Source organism: Phyllopteryx taeniolatus, chromosome 9, assembly GCF_024500385.1.
Source record: "Phyllopteryx taeniolatus isolate TA_2022b chromosome 9, UOR_Ptae_1.2, whole genome shotgun sequence".
Classification (NCBI taxonomy): domain Eukaryota; kingdom Metazoa; phylum Chordata; class Actinopteri; order Syngnathiformes; family Syngnathidae; genus Phyllopteryx; species Phyllopteryx taeniolatus.
Genome location: NC_084510.1, coordinates 9,146,033 through 9,160,541, shown reverse-complemented (window position 1 = coordinate 9,160,541; position 14,509 = coordinate 9,146,033). Strand labels below are relative to the sequence as shown.

Genomic DNA, 14,509 nt, shown 5'->3' with positions numbered 1-14,509 from the left:
TCTTTCCTGAGTCTCTACTTTTCTGTATATAGGCTCACAGGCCACAACCTACACAATGTAATGAAACGCAATTAAAGAGTGGTATCAAAGATTTTGCCTGATGGGTATTCTATATGACTGTAGATATATTATTATATGTGTATGTTACATACGATTGACTTTACGCCACTCTATAAACAAACTATAACCACAATAAAACATATGTTATCAGATTGATATGTCCGAGACAGTGCTAACGGAAATGGAGAACTTCAGGAAGGGTTGAGGCTTTGAGCCAAGGAAGAAACTCTAAACTTACGACTCTTCTTCTCCTCCATCTGCTTGGCATTTGACTCCAGTACTGGAGGAATGGAGAACAGTTTCAAACGCAAATGTACAACATTTAACCAGGCTTAGAGTAGCAGTAATATGATAATTTTACAGCGACACGTTCATACCTTGGTGGAAATAATCACTCTCTCATTGTGTCTTTTATGTTTCTAAAGGTATATTTTTGAAGCAGTACATGTATGGAATCTCAGTAGTTGTACCTAATTTTGTTTCTGGGGAATGTTCAATAATTATAAAGCTCCATCTTAGGCAAGCCATACATATGATTTACAGCGTACACCCATGAGTCTAGAAAGTTGTTTGTGTGTTTGCACATCCGCCCTATGTAACTAATATCTATTTAATATTATGGAGCTGTCTCTAAAAAAAAAAAATGTGATGGTGATAAACTACTAGACCTTAGCGACACTGACCTTTGACTAAATACACATTATCAAGCAGGATACTGTGACGAAAAACCTAAAGTACCCTTTCCACTCAAACCAAACGTAAGGTGCCACTCTGGCTCTAAAAGCTCTTGAGGGGTTATCAGTGAAGGTATATTCCGTAAGTCCCTTTCAGAGAAATGGCACAGAAAAGAAAGGTCACGACCTTTGACCATGGAGTGTGGGGAGTGGATCAATTTGGTCACTCCAGAGTTGACTTGCTGCTTGTATTTTGGCAGGCGAGTGGCGAGTATGTTACCAAGCCAACATGGGAATTTATCCTCAGAGACATAGCACAAAAACACATTCACATTGGACTTCCACCCAGCCATTTTCGATATCACTTGTACTTATTCGTGTCGCAAGAGACACGTCACTGTGAACTGGTTACCAGCCAATCGCAGTGGACAAACTTCCACTAACTAAAAACGAGTTTGATGACAATGATTGATGATGTCTACGGTAGTGATTCGCAACCCAAAAGTCAGAACCCAAAAGTGGGTTGCTGAACCATTTTGGGTGGGTCGCGGAGAGGTAGTAAAAAAAAATTATAGCATCAGTGCCAAGATAGAAAATGTTGTACTCAATTTCTTAATAAGGTGCTTTAAAAGGCACTTTAAACATGTAAGCATGAGTACTAATGTTTAAAAATACGATATTCATATGCTTTCAAAAGCTATTTTTGAAGAATACATGTTCTTTATTGATCCTAACTTCTGCAATAGTGTGTCACAGCTTCGCAACAGCTCTGGCTGTGCTTAGTACCTGTCTTCAGGGCCTTTATGTGTAGATTTTGTCCCCCTCATGCTTGTGTGGGCTTTTGGGTAACTTTCTCGTATTTTTAAATCAAATTAGTCTTATTTGGAGAACACAAACTCCAATGGGACATTTTGAAAGGCACTTACAAGAGCTGATCACTGAACAAGGATGTGATTGTCAGGTCCATCTTCTTGACTTGGAGCACTACACATGTAACCTCTTACCTGAATTTAGTATTTTTCAATTACAGACATAGGCAAGGTTTAGACTAAGATTTGCTTCATCGCTCATATTCAACAATCGCCAACTGTCATGCTGCCTGACATGCAGAAGTCTACTAAGTCATTATCTGTAACACAGCAGGGATGCACTTAAACATGAAATCACAAGCATTAAAATGATTCTTAAAAAAAAGGAATTCCCCAGAGACTGATGTCATAAGCGGATTGAGAGAAAATCAATCTGCTTTAATGTCAGCTTGGCTGTCTATAGAGAAGTACTTTTATGGATGCTGTCAGCGAAGAGTGGACTGGAGCAGTGACAGAGTTGTATGTTTAAATGGTGATTGGTGAAGGCTAGCTGTCTGCGTGGCAACAGGCAAGGTGTGGCAGCGGTGATTAGGGATGAAGGTGGACACTAAAAATAAAATTACTCATCTCTTGTTAACATTTTCCATTCCCTCATGATTTGCATAGGACTCACAAATGTGTGTGCATACACACAAGTTAAGTCCATATCTGTTGATTTGCACACCCACTCAAGCATGTGTGTGTGAATGAGATATAAACCATTCCCATAAAGGCATCAGACATGACGTAGCAACCATTGGATCATATATTTACTGGACGTGTTGCAAGAAACAAACAAAAATGAATCCATTTTTCCTGCCTTCTGGGTAATTACTGCAAACACTACAATTTTCTTAGCAGCCATTAGTAGGTGTAAGCAAGGAAACATACTATTTGCCAAGGAACTGAATGCATTATCAGTGTAATATAACATGCAAATTTTATGAAAAGAAATTTACATTTTCTTCCCCCTTGCTGATTGTACTTAATGCAAGTTGCAAAATGATTTAATCAAACTGCCAAGTGCTTCTAATTTAAACCAAAGCGCATATTGTAGCATATTATGCAAATCTTAGACGCATATGTCATTAAAAAAATGTTGATTATGATTGTAGGAAGTTGCTGAACAGGAAGGCAGCCAGTGAGAAAAGAAAGTGAGCCAAAAGACTTATTGTGAAGATTTACAGACCTTTTGTGTGCATCACCGTGAATAGGTTGCACATATATATATAATAATAATATATAAAAACTGTTGATCTACTGTATATTCTGTGCACCTACGTATGGATGAGCTTCCATTTAATGAGAAAATAACCATTAAAGATTTACATGAAGCCATACCTTATAGTACCGCTATTATGAATTCAAGTGAGCGAGTAAAAGATCAAAGTGTCCTTCTGTATGTCTGCCTGGCTTGTAATGCGTGTTAATGTTAGCTGGACTTCCTGGGCGGCTCTAGCGTGGTAGAGTTTTCCTACAGGGATCACTGGCTTATTTCCGTCGTCCTTTGCACAATCCTCCATATGCTGATGCATTATGTTTTTCATTATCTGTTAGCACATTTTTTTTTTGTCCCTGCACTCAAACACCTCCCACGATGCTTCACATAATCTAACAGGGCACAGTGATTAAAAGAAAATGTCATTGCATTCATTAATAATTCCTCTGCGTATTGCCGGGCTCACTGGGTTTATTCGGTCACGTACGGATTCTGCGAATTTTTCAATTTTCACTTTGCATTGTGCTGTATTATTATGTTTTTGAGAGGACGTGAATATTAAAGATCTAGATATATACACTTTACACTTTACTTTGTCAAACCCAAGAGTGAAATTGACATTTAACAGCATTTTTCATTTTGCACTGCATGACAAAAAAAGACGTTAGCCTCTCACAGCTGGCCAGCCACTTTATCTCGCACATACTCCACCCCAGCTTATTATTTTTTTTTCCCTTTCCACTTCTGTTTTGCCCCAGGGTATGTCCACAGCTGGCCAGACATGCAGGCACGGTGATGCCGGAGGGACCCCCATGCAGCTGGCAGATAGAGTAGTAGTGCAGGCTGGGGTGAGGGGTGGAGGCTGGGGTGGTAATGTATGGAAACATTTTGCACTGTAGGTTTGTAAAACGTAAAGATTTGTGTTGTTCTGGCTGCTGCTGTTGTTCCACTAGGCTGCACTTGAGAATCATCTCAAACTCAACATAACAAGTGCTATCTTTTGTAATTGCAGAAGTTTTGAAACTACTGGCTTCCATTCCTCATCTCATATCAGTCAAGTGATTGAATGAGCTCTTTTGTGCAAGAGATAATGGAGTAGGGCTATCCAAAATAAGAATGGAAAGACCTAAGTCTGTCCCACAGAAAGGGACAGTTAGGCAAAAATTGTTGCTGCGCGTCGAACACCGCAGATATCATCTCTCGTTATTGGTCCGTTTTAGTCACATGCTGTGATGAGGTACTCAGCGTGCCCCTTGGTTCTACATACCATCTACGCTGCCGCCTTCTCGATCGATTTTGCAGCATAATTAAACGTATCATCTGGTCATCTAGGTCCATTTGTTCTAGCAGACACTGTTCCGCGGTCGCCATTGTTGTTGCTTTGTTCCTTGTTACTGAAAGGAAAGTAAAAACAGCTACCAGAAATGGCCCAAAAAATGCAGAGGAAACTCCACCCTGTGGTGTCCTAGCCAACACCAGCCGTAGCGACCCCCCCGACTTGGTGGGGAACTGCAGTACCTTTTCAAAACTGGGCGCATGGGTTGCGCTCGAGTATATAGGCAAACTACGTGACGTCAGCGCGGTCACAGCCCGCGCGAGTATAAAGAACCCTTAAGTCGATGAGTCACATGAATAGCAACTAGAGGTGGGCACGGACAGGATCAAGTCTATCGAATCACTGCAGCACTGCAGACTTTTCTTTCATAAAATTAATCTTCATTTCAAATCCAATTTTTAAAATTATTATTTATGAGTGACTCATAATTTTTAACAATGCTAATGTTGTTGAAATCAAATATACAGATACAAAGGATTGGAGCACATTTTGGTAAAATTCACATTTTGTTTGTTATTGGGGTTAGGTTAAGAGACATCTGTCTTTTTATTCAAAGTCATAATGACCTTTTGTAAACTCCATAAGCCTTTAGTCTAATATGACAAGATGAAAGCAAGGGTGGGGGGTTGTGGTGCGGTGCGCGTGGGGCGTTGTGGGGGTTGGCTGGGTGGGGTGCCATTGAGTCCCTGCGGACTCCTCCAGGTGGCCGGTTTTCGGGGCGCCTCAATGGGGCCGGTGGACCGCCGTGGGTCCCTCGGTGTGGGACGTGTACCGTCTCCCGAGCTGCTCTCGGATGGAGTCCTGGGCCAGTCCCCGCCTCTTGATTGGGTGGGGTCCTCAGCCTTCACGGTGCAGGCACAGTAATTACAGGACACTTCTGTCAGTCGTTGTGGATGCGAAACGGTGTCAATTCACTTGCATGTGTCCGCAGGCACACACCCCTGGGACTTTTTCGCTGGGTGTGGGGCCACTCACTTATTGCGACAAATAACTCATGAATATGCGAATGGCTTGGGTATCCCCTCACCCTCTGGTCCTATAGACGTTTCCCAGCACACTTTAGTTGTACAGCTGGGTTCACGACCCTTGTCCTGCATGCTTGTCCTGTCCTTCCATCACAGGGTGTGGCACTACTGCCCCATACAACACTCATATCTAATGTGTCATTGCTCTAGATATATAATGATTTACTTTCCTTACCTTGTTTACAGTTAGTGCTTTGTCTTCTTTTCTCACTCCCTTCTAGAAACCTTGTTCTGTTCGACTGATCGACTCTGATTCTCAATAGATATCCATTATAATACTGAGAAACCACAGCGGCAGCTTAAAAACTCCACTGTGACACAGTACAACTGTTCCGGCATGAAAGGGATACAGAGCCTCCTTTCTGCTGGACCTAATAGCCGAACAGGACCAAAAAGAAATTAATCTGTCCATTTTAAAGGATTTGTGGACCCACTACACCTTCTCCAAATATTCTGAAATTTTACTAGTATACATACTTTTGGAGTAAAACAAAAATATTATAGGTCCAAGTCAAAATGCTGATATTTTGATATTTGGCCAGCCCATGCATCATTTACACTCTGTGCCATGTGCCGAGGATCATTGAAATTGAGCTGACAGTCCTACCTGTACCCCGCCTCTACCCCACCAATTCTCCGCTTGTTAACTTGTTTGAACAGCTTCACATTGTGTAAATGGCAAAAGGGTCATAGTAAGCGACAGTGTGTGAGGAGGTGATAGGGACCTGTACAGGCTGGGGTCTGGGCTTTCCTGGGTAGGGAGAGTCAGTGACACAGCAAGGCCTTTGTTTGTCGCCTGCTGCCTTGCACTCTGCTGGAATTCCTTTTTTTTTTTTTTCCTTCACTGGAATGAAACGACATTGATTTTTGGCTCAGAGGTTTGATTGGAAGTAGAAACTAAAAAAATGGGGGAAAGGAGGAAGAGCATAAGGAATGAAGGAAGAAAGATAAAGAAAGTAACAGATGGACATGGAAAGTGACAGGCCGAGAGATCAGGCGGAGAGAAATGCCGGAAAACCACAAGGCTTCTGCAAATCTATGATAGGACTTGAAAGTGGTAACAACAGAGGAAGGGGGGGGGGGGAATGGATGCAGGATAAAAGAAGGGGAGCTTGGCATCGATGCCATGTAGGCAGGTGATGTCTGTGGCGGGCTCATCCTCAGATCCTACTCAGTGGGATACCTCATCAGCATTCCTTCCTCAAATGTAACCATTGTCAGAGAGAGATGGAGGAAATCAGAAGATATGCTGAACATCTCTTCGGAAAACTGACCCATTCCACAGGAAGGTATTCTCTCTTGTTCCCTTCCCTCTCTTTATATGATAGCACTACTGTATCTTGTGCATCGTGTGTTTTGCGTGTATGACAGTATGTGATACGTAGCACCTGTGCAATGTGATCCTGGGTCTTAGATTACTACAGTAACACATGGTCAACCGACCGCACTGGTTCATAAGCTACACGGTAAAACACATACAAATACAAGCGTGTGTATGGCTTAGCCCGATAGTGGCAGTGTGACACAGGTCGAGTGAAGCACTGGAGACAAACTGAAGCTAACTTCCAGCAGCATATGCCCATGAGTGCTGTTGTTCTGTATGTGTATCTTCTATTTGTATGTGTTACTGCCGTATTTGTGTTCAAGTAATAGTTGTTTGAAGGTTTAAAAATAACGCTAGCTCATATTTGGCGCTGCCCGTTGTATGTTAGCATTAGGCTAACTGAGTTACATTACGCTCATGATAAAGGCAGTGAGGCTGTTTTGAAAGTACTTTGAATTAACATTTCTGGTGAGAAATAAACAGCTGTAAGGAAGAACACTGTGCCTCTCATTTGGACAGCTGTTGACTATCTGCCAAACTAAATTTTGCATGTGCAGAGAGGACAAAATAAAGAGAGAAGAAAAACTGCCGAACATGGGAAACAAACCCAAGTGTAAATAGCACAAAGTAACACGGGCAAAATATGCACAAGAACAATAAGGTACGGAATCTTAGGATTCTGCAGCTTGATTGCTCTTTTCAACAGCCAGGTCAATGACATCCAACTTAAAGGCTGCATCATAGGCATTATGTCATGTTTTCCAGAGGAGGGTCTGAATACTGAATACAGTTTAAATGCTTCAATGTGTGCAGATTTGATTTCATCAAAAAAGATAATTCATGAATAGTAAACGTGAATGTTAAGCTTTTGGAATCATGAAAAAGCCATAAATAAAGTGTATCGTTGTTTAAGTCACAGCAGTTAAAGCTGGGAAAAAAGGTTGCAGCTTGTTGTCCAAACTTTACGGTATGTCTGTCACAGTGACAATTCCAAGATTTCAAAGGAATCCTCTCAATTTGATTTCCTGACACTCTGAGGATTTATTGTATTCTAAAGTGCATAGCTAAACAAAAACACACACACACACTCAAATGTAACCACCAAAAGCCCAAAACAAAAAAACAAACAAACAAAAAAGAGATGACTAGGATGCTGTTATTTCCAAGCAATATTAAGTTGAGTGCTGATTGGTCACTGTTGATTTATATGAGAAATGTGTTGTTTTGATTGAGGATGTTTGTTGATCGATAAACCATCAATGAATATGGCGCTCCATAGTGTTTTTAAATTTTGCTTGACAATTGTATTTGATTTTTGCTGTTTGCTGAACAACAATGAAAATGTCTCCTCAACCCACGCACATCTGTTGCATGTAAATACACGGATGGGTAGAGACACATTGCTTTTGTCAGTGGTTCAACTTTATAACTGTAAAGTGGTGGGTGAAATCATATTTTCCTTCTCTTGGTTTAAAAACAGACTGAATGGCCAAAGGAATGTTCTTTTTTTTCTTACATGAAATTTAATTTACAACATCTTTAATTTACTTGGGTCCATAATTGAAGAATTTTTAAAATAGTTGATTAGTACATTCCAACAAACCCATCCTATGTATTATTCTTATTGCCCTATTTTGCAATTTAATTAATGGAGTTACATTATAGAGGTCTATGTTTTACATGCATTTCCCCAGATTTCAGCTCAGTAGGTAAAATAGGGTAGTACTAAAGTTGCATACAATAAACACGAGCAATTCCTATGCAGAGATCGTTTTACTCAGTACAGGATACCAACAGTTTTTGGTACTTTTTTTGTCATGTTTTCTATATGTGGCTTCCAAATAAAAAGCTCAAAATAACCTTTTTTCATGCTACTACACCACATTGGACTGCGTGATCATAGAATGCTTCAGAAAGCTATCCATCCATTTTCAACACCGCTTATCCTGGTTAGGGTCACGGGGCGCTGGAGCCTGTCCCAGCGGACTTCGGGCAAAAGGCGGACTACACCCTGAACTGGTCGCCAGACAGTCACAGGGCACATATAGACACTGACAACCATTCACACTCACATTCACACCATCACTGTGTGGGAACTGAACCCATGCTGCCTGCACCAAAGTCAGGTGAGTGTACCGCTATACCATCAGTGACAGCTTCAGAAAGCCATTTATCCATTCATCATGTGTCCTACTATATTATATTCCTGCTCAGGAAAGAAAATCAACGCATATTTACAAGAACATCTGTATCCTGATATCAACAATATTAAAAACTATAATGACATTTGGGCAACTGATGGTGTAGTGGTACACTCGCCTGACTTTGGTGCAGGCAGCGTGGGTTCAGTTCCCACTCAGTGACGGTGTGAATGTGAATGTGAATGGTTGTCCGTGTCTATATGTGCCCTGTGACTGACTGGCGACCAGTTCAGGGTGTAGTCCGCCTTTCGCCCGAAGTCAGCTGGGATAGGCTCCCGCGACCCTAACCAGGATAAGCGGTGCTGAAAATGGATGGATATTTGGGCATAGATTTAGCTGTTATTCTTTTTTTTTTTTTTAACTTCACTTTAGTTTAATACATATTGCTTGCGACGGGCGGAAACCTCTCATCTCCAAAACCAACACATTTCAGGAAACAAACAAAAAAAATAAAACAATAATATTTTTTTTTTAAACGCCGTGTTTGTTGAGCCATTAATATTGCATCTTCAAAGAGAGCAAGCAGTTTTGAACTTAAAATTGGTAAATAATTGGTATAAACTACATGCCCGCATGTGGACTGACCAATAGTATCGATTTGTGAAAAAGTATGAAATGGACAAGAGTAGTAAATGTGTGTTCCCGCTCATTTGCTGCCCAGCTTGTTCCATAGCCAGGCATATGAAGAATTTGTTTTATTTATTTTTTTTACACCACACAGCTGAATAGCTCATCGTGCACTACCTGTAGCTAGTATAAAACAAGCTCACAGACACTCTCCCGGGAGACATATTAGCTTCCTTGTTATCAATGGGGTAGGAAAATTCAGCTGAGCTTTGAAGATGCCCTACCATGCCTGGTTTTCACGCACTTAGTACACCTGTGTCTTTTAGCTTGCAGAAGAATGCAGTAGGGAGTTACACTGGAAGAAAATGAACTCAACTGTACAGTAAAGACGGCATCAAAGTGGAGTGGTCAAATGTGCAGCTGAAGCTGGACTAAGCAATTCTCCGTCTATCCATTTATCTGGCAGTCCAGACTGCATTTGCTCTCGAGGGAGATTTGGCTGCATGCTGCATGCTGCAGGCTAAAGGGAATTTACTGTGCACATCAAGTATGCTGTGTCTTCGGGCAAGAACGTCCAGAAAATTTAAAACATACTGTCGATAAATGCCTATGCTATAGTAAATATTGCAGAGTAGAAATTTGGCCTCTTGCAATAGGTGGAAGATGAAAAGTACAAGAAGCTTGCTGCAATGCAGATTTTTAGATTTTTCATGATGAGCACCATAATTTATTGTGCGATTCATGAGAATTAACAAATGGCTCTTACTGCCTCATTATTATTTCATTTCCAATTCCTCCCAATTCATAGACAACTAATAATATCATCATTGTTCATTATAAAAAAAATGATTTGTGCTATCCAGAAGACACGACATCAACATTTTTTTTTTTCCTTGGTTGTGACACACATTTGCCTGACCACTTACCAACAGAGTTCATAATGCTCAGTCATAACTTCCACAACAACCACATCAACAAATATGTTAATATAAATTTTATGGCAAAAAAAAAGAAGAAATTATGAAAAATCATACTTTGTGAATATAATTATTAAGCTATTTAAATAACTAGAATAATATATTTACTGTAATGAAGGAACAAATAATGACTAAATAAATATATGGCTAGACTTCAGATTTGTGTGTTTTTTTTATTATTCTGAGACAAATAATGGAAATTTACTTGACTTCTCACATATGGTCCTATTCCACCAAATCCTTATGAGTGGCAATAATGCAATTTACATTCATCAAACAAATTCAAGGAGAAGAGGTAAATGTAAATGTAAATGTAAATGTCTGTGGGCAACAAAGCCAAAACTTCCTCATGCGTATATATTATAAAATATAATCTTACACGGCAGTCACTTCAGGATGAGATGCAGCATTTGGGAAATCTACTAAAAACTGTGGAAGATCTCTCATGACGGAATAAATTCGACCATCACATGGCCAGCTAATAGCAAAATTTGCATCCTCTCCCCCTATTTGTACAACACAACAAGCGACTCCCAGCCAGACCTAAAATAGGTCAATTTAAAAGATAGTCAGCGACTCAAAATAAAGATTAAAAACTTGCTTAATTTGCCCATGACCAGTGTATGCCAACTGTGCAAGAAAACCATTAATCGCCTAAAAAAAATAACCCCGGATATCTGTGCTTTCTCGTTCCCCTGTAACACCGTTTGCGTAGCTCACCACACAGACATTATGCTATGCCTTTTATGTTGAAGGCAAATTTGCGGACTGACAGCGAATAATTAAAAACAGCGTGCGCTATTATTGAGTGTATTATTCAAGAGAAGAAGAAATATCTCATAACCTTACAGTACTGTACTGTACCGTACTGTGCTGTGCCATACAGTACCGTCCTGTACTGTACTGACAGTTGTGGCTTTGCTCAAGTACTTTTCATTTGCAGTCTGGACGCATAGTGATAAAAGACTACATTAAAGCAAAAGGGTAAGCGGAGCTGCACTGACTTTTGGTGGATGTGTTTGTTTCTGATTGGTGGCACTTGGTGAAGTTATCGTCACTGTGGCAGTGACAAGTGTAACTCAGTGGCTTGGCGCTAGCTCCCTGAGGAAAATAGGAGCTTGCGTGTGCTTCGCAGTCCCCAGTCACTGGTTTACATTCTAGGAGCCTATGTGGTAAGGAAATCTGGACTTACCATTTACTGGCACGTGTATGATTACGGCTACCCTCTCAAACGAGCTGATTTCAGTCAGACAAGAAAATGTGGTGTGTAATGTATTCTACGGTACCAGAGGTGGATAGGGTAGCCAAATATTGTACTCATGTAAGAGTACTGTTACTTTAGAATAATATGACTCAAGTAAAAGTAAAAAGTAGTCCTTCAAATATTTACTTGAGTAAGAAAGTACTCAGTGAAAAATCTACTCAACTAAAGAGAAATTGGTGCGTAATGTTAGGTTTTTTAATTTTGTATTTAATTTTTTTTTTCCAATCAGAGCACGAATGTCAAATTAATAATATATGGGAATCCACACACACCTGTCACCATTTCAGTTTTGTGTGCAGGCAAGTCAAGTTCGTCCATACCAAATTCTCTGATCCATGTCTTTATTGACCTTATTTTGTGAACTGGTGCACAGACAGGAAGGGGTAATCCCCAAATTTTCTTACTGCCCAAAATCTCTTGGTAAATTGAAGCATTCAGAGTTTCTTTCACTGGAGCTCAGGGGCTAATATTTTGGAAATTTCTAACTGTACAATTTCGAGATGGCCCCTTCCTGTTCCAACATGATTGTGCATCAGTGAACAAATCAAGGTTCATAGAGACATGGATGACAGAGTTTGATGTGGATGAACTTGACCGGCCTACACAATCCTGACCTCAACCCTATAGAACACTTTCGGATGAATTACAGTGGAGACTGAAAGCCAGGCCTTCTCGTCCAACATCAGTGTATAATCTCACAAATGCGCTTCTAGAAAAATGGTCATAAATTCCTATAAACACACTCCTATACATTGTGGAAAACCTTCTCAGAAGAGTTTAAGGTGTTATAACTGCAGAGGATGGACCGATGTCATATTAAACCCTATGGATTAATTAAGAATGGGATGTCATTTGAATTCAAATCTGATTGAAGGCAGGTGAGCGAATACTTTTGGCAATATAGTGTATTTTGACTAAAGCAAGACAACATTTTAAAAGACACTTGGGAACTTTATTAACGTGTTTAAAAAAAGAAAAACAAACAAACAAAACAAAAAAATATGCACAGTGTGTCTCCTTTAGAAGAAGCCTCAAAATCAAAAATTAGCAGCCTAGCTTGTACAGTACTCAGCAGTAGATCTGCCCCCGACAACTCCAGCAGTCGCAGCCCACGCCTCGGGAAGCTAGGCCATGATGTTAGATGTTAGCGTAGTTGGATACTGAGGTGTGGGAGTGTTAACAAGGAAAAAGGCCCATCAGATAACCTGACAGCATCGCCATGCACATCGTGTAAGCATTTCTCCACACTGGAACAGTGCCTCTGGATGAATTAATAATGAACAGCATTTACAGTATAATTCTGCTGATTCACTAAAATACAACATGACTTGAGCAGGGGGCAACTGAGCTACTGCTCACCTGTTCTATTTTCTTGGGCTCCACACTCTTTGAAGCCTACATTGTATAAATGTTTAATCTATACACAGTTTAGACACTGTTGACATAATTAGACCTTTAAGGCATTTATAGAACATGGTTGGGTACATAATTGACTACTTTAGTTTGTATTGCACCTTTCATTAGTTTGAAATTGGAATTCAATAAGCAGTGAGGCAGACTTAAGGTTGTGTGATTTGTATTTATTTATTTTGAAGGATGCAACTTTAGAGGAAGTTCTACTATAGTATAGTGCTACTATATTTTGAACAGACTTGCGATTTGAAAGCAGTTCATCAAATTTCTTGTCATTTTTGTTGTCTTCACATGATCTACAAATGAACAATTTGTAGTTTAGGTCCCCTGTAGGACCATGTGTCATTACTCCTCTCTTTCTGCTGACAAGTTTGGGATTATTTAGTTCGATTGACCCAGCTCTATTCGTTACACATGCTGCCTTCCCCACATGACTGCCCAGCAGAACCAGCAATGCTCCAGGGAGAGAAGAACCGCCTCCAATGGCCAATTAAACCATTAATTGTGTATCAGATCCAATTTAGAATAGCAGTAAATGAGGCATAGTATTCTCAAGTGTGTGTATGTGTGCACGTGTGTGCATGTGTTTGTGTGTGTGTGAGCGTGATAAAGAGAGTGTGACAGTGTTGGCGTACATGTCTGAGGGTATGAAGCTGTGCGCAATGTTGCCCCTGTCATCCCCAATCAGTGGAATTGAGATACCTAATTGCCAGGCTCTCTCTCATTTGCTTTCCAAAAATTGTCTTTGTTTTCCTAATCAGAAGCAGGCACACAGAATTGGATCAGAGTTGCACTTTGTTCTTTGTCCAGGCGGACATGCAGTACATACTAGCAAACTCATCCACCAGGTATAGTGTAGGATCATTGCCTGACAAAGTAAAATGTGTTTCTGGGAAAAATCTGTTTCATTTTTCGGTGTAAGATGGTAAATTTCCTAGTAGGATATGTACAGAAATGGCTGCATATAACCAAAGTGGCCGACTTCCTGTTCCATTTCACAAACACACGAGAATCTTTCATGTTTCCTGTCATGGCAGACGTTTTTGGCAATTTTTTTATTGATAGGTGAAACTGAACATGAGGGATGTAATTTCTTCTAACTTTCCGGTGGATGCTGTTAAGTGAAAGTGGGAAAGTCATGTTCGGGACCCCTAAAATCAATTTGTACATTTTCACAAAGATACACATGCTGATAAAAATTGGTCTGTTCTAGGACATGTTGAGGCCCCCCAAAACGCGACTCATTTGTTATAATGATAATCATCATCATCGTCATCATCATCATAGTAACCACAGCGAATCCAATATCTTTTATTTACTATTATTATACAAATGCATTCATACAAATAAGGGCCTCCCCCCCTAATAAAAACCTCACCCTCTCATAGCTGCCTGGTACTCTCTGAAATTGTATAATTAAACTTCCCAAGCCACTAGATGAAGGAAGGAAATACAGTAACAACAATTTCAGAAAACAAATGCCAGGTTGGTGCAGGGCAGTTCTACACTAGTGAAAACCATAACCACATTCATTCATGTATTGCCAAATTAGTTTTTATCTGACAGCGTCTATCAAACTGATCATTATCATCTCAAAGAAG

General features: G+C 40.2%; 1 protein-coding gene across 3 annotated transcripts in view; it reads left to right on the top strand.

The window, feature by feature from the left end:
• The window catches only part of cdh4 (cadherin 4, type 1, R-cadherin (retinal)), a 224,228-nt gene that overhangs the window by 70,905 nt on the left and 138,814 nt on the right, over nt 1-14,509 (top strand). Inside the window, exon 1 of one of the 3 annotated variants that reach the window (XM_061785213.1) lies at nt 12,266-12,373. The exons of the other annotated variants lie outside the window; for them this stretch is intronic. The gene's annotated coding sequence lies outside the window, so the exon portion shown is untranslated. Of the gene's footprint in view, nt 1-12,265; nt 12,374-14,509 lie in introns of those variants that run through there. 3 annotated transcript variants of the gene reach the window in all.